This window comes from Elephantulus edwardii, unplaced genomic scaffold (assembly GCF_000299155.1).
Source record: "Elephantulus edwardii isolate Elephantulus edwardi_28Jun2011 unplaced genomic scaffold, EleEdw1.0 scaffold00350, whole genome shotgun sequence".
NCBI classification, from domain to species: domain Eukaryota; kingdom Metazoa; phylum Chordata; class Mammalia; order Macroscelidea; family Macroscelididae; genus Elephantulus; species Elephantulus edwardii.
In genome coordinates this window covers 1,563,044-1,566,249 of record NW_006400100.1, presented here as the reverse complement: position 1 = coordinate 1,566,249, position 3,206 = coordinate 1,563,044, and positions in this window count along the sequence as shown.

Below are 3,206 nucleotides of genomic sequence, written 5' to 3'. Positions count from 1 at the left end.
GTTGAGGGACAACGCAGGAGGGGAAGACCCTCTATGAGATGGATTGATTCGGTGAGTGGGGTAATCGGGATGGGTGTGTCAGAGGCGGTGCGGTTGGTGCAGGATAGAGCAGGGTTTAGGACTGTTGTGCATAGGGTCGCTATGAGTCGGAAACGACTCGACGGCACATAACAACAACAACAACAACAAGTCTTTCTACTTTCCCTCTGGGAGACAAACCCTTGCAACATGTTCTGCTCTGTTCCATTCTTTGCTGGCCATTCACCTTTTTCTGTTGAGATATTTAGAGTTTTCAGTTCCAGGCAGGTTAATTCTCCCTTAGGGAAAGTCAAAGGTCAAAGTTTTTGTCTCACCTACAAAACAATACTGTCTTATAAGTGAAGTTCTTATAACCCAGACACACTTATCTGGGGAGTCTTTCTCTACCAGGTGTACACAAGGGATGTGTCCTACTCCATACCTTTTCAGTCTATATGCAGAACAGATAATCTGGGCGTCTGGGCTCTATGAGGAGGAATGTGGCATCAGGATTGGAGGAAGACTCATCAACAACCTGTATTACACAGATGACACAACTCATTAATCTCCTCAGGGTCACTTTATGGGAGTTGGCAAGGTCAACTTCAGCTTTCCATGGAGAGGAAGCTTTCTCTAATCTGCTGTGATCAGTACAGGTGGGGATTTCTTCCACTCAGACTGCAGTTGGTGTGATCAAGGTGATGGTATAAGAGCCTTTCTACCTGGGCTGATGGGGAGTCATTTACCAGGTTTTGGCATAGACCTAGTCTCCTGGGGATGAATGGGGATAAAGAGACTGACATGAGACAGCTCAGTTACCCATGTGGAAATTTCTTTGGCTACTCGTCCTAGAACTCCTAGCTACCTGTGCAGCACAGTCTTTCCCAACTCTCTGGGGGTTGCTGGCCTATTGTAGAAGATTGGTGGTGGTCTGTGATACATTATCTCATAAGGTGAATACCAAGACACTTTAGAGGAAGTACATATAACCTTAAACAGAACTAGTATGTATTGCTTCCTCACAACTTACTCAGGCTTGCATTAGCTCTATTCATGCACTCAAACCTGCCCAAGTCCTGAGGTCTGTAAGCTACATGCAGTTTCTAGGTGATTTTGTAGCTTTTGCCATTATCTACACTACTTCTGCAACAAAGGCAGGTCCATTGTCAGATCCCATCTGGAGTGGCAGACCAAATCTTGGAATAATTTCCCTAAATAGCACTTTTACTACTTCTCAAGCTATATAGCCCGGGTGGGAAAGGCTTTTACCAATCCAGAATAAATGTGACGAAGATTAGGAGGTCCCAGTTCCTTTCACATTCAGAAAGTTCAGTGTATTCAATTTGCATATCTTCAAAGGGGGCTATTCTATAGGACTGGATTCATGGTGACAATGAAGGCCCTTGCTGGCAGTGTTGGCTACAAGTTGTGCAGTGCCAACGGACCTCTTTTAAAATTTTTTTTAATTTTATTGGGAAAAACATAATGGGGGTACAAGGAGGTGAGGGTTGGGGGCAGAAGGGTGAGGATGGGCAGGGATGCAGTTGCAGAGCTGCACAATTTGGTTGGTGGGGGCAGCAGGTGAAGGAAATGAAAAGGATACAGTGGGGACCAGATGCTACAGGGGAATGGTAAGCATTTTCCAATGGCAATTAAACCAACTGTCTTATTGACTTGGGAACTGGATGCAGACTCTCTGGCTTGTTCATGCTAAACACGGATGTAGATGTAAAGGGGGAAAGGGAGGACACTTTATCACTTTACTGGTGGTCTTGGGTTAAAGCTGCTTACCTTCTTGTTCTGTTAGAAGATATTTTCCTGTCATTTGCTCCCCTTTGAACTGCAAAGTGTTTTCCCAGGTCGGTCCAGTGGGGATAGCTGGTTGAACCCAGAGGCTCCATCCTCCTTTGCTTCCTTAGCTGGCAGTTGTAGTTCTTTTTTGTCACTGTCACTGGGTTCAGGGGCAGGTCTGGAGTAAAAGTCAGTGTTAAGGTTATCTATAGGAAAGGGAGCAAACCTAGAGAGAACAAACTTGTGAGTTACAAATAGGAGTGCTTTGAGGGTGTTGCTTTCAGGTTTGCTGGGGGAGAGGGTGGTGGAAAGTAGCCTAGATAAAATTCTCTGGATACCCTAGACATTTTGTTGTTGTTTTCCCCATCCAAGAGTCAGATGGCATAGTCTGGGGACTGAGGAGCTCACCCTGAGGGCTGTGACGGCTTGCCCTGAGCCGAGGGCCTAAGACAGCCCACCCCGCCAAAGACAGCCCGCCCTGGGCAGAGGGCCATGATGGCTCACCCCAGGCCAGGGGCTGAAGACAGCCCATCCCGAGCAGGGCAACACCTCCCAGGGGCTGGCTGGTACACTCCCCCTCCAATTGCCCCACCCCAGTGTGGTCCCCTCGCCTGACCAAGGGCTATGTGGCCAAGGACAGCATCTCCAATTCCAGCACCGCCACTTTTACACCCCCCACATACTATAATTTGAAGTAGGTGTCACTGCCCTCCCCCTTTATAAATGTCAAAGGGAACCTGAGAGTTGTGAACAGACTCCCCCCCCAGGTCTAAACAGCTTTTGGCAGAAGCATTCAACAGAACAAAATATGTGGTGCATTTAGGATATTGATCCTCTTGGACATGCTGCCACTGTTAAGTGTCATCAAGTAGACAACTCACAGTGACCTTCAACAATCCATTGTATGGGTGATCATCTTCTCTGGCCTGTCCAAGGAAACCCAAACCTGCAGGCGACAGGGCGCGCATCCCATCTCCCATCTCCTGTGCGGGCACCCGGCAGGTGCTCGTCATCTCCTGTGAGGGCAGCTGGTGGGTGCGTGTCTTATCTTCCACGCGGGAGGAGCACATCATCTCCCGCGTGGGTGGCCGGGGGCCGCCAGCTTCCCTGCTGCCGCCATCTTGGCTCCAAGAATTCTCCCCAGAACAAGTCCACTTCACGGCAGTGTGGTGGCTCCACTGCACCAGTGCTGGGGAGGCCCGGTGCCCACCATCTATCCTGGGTGAGGGATTCTATAGGTTCTGGCTGTGGGAGCTTCATGGAGCTGCGGTGGCAGTACAGCACAGTGCAGGCTCTGCGGGCCTGGGTTGGGAGCTGTGAGACTCACCCATTCCTCCTTGGGAATCCTTGAATTCCTGTTGTTGAGCCTCGATCTTCACTGAAGACCAGTCATCAAC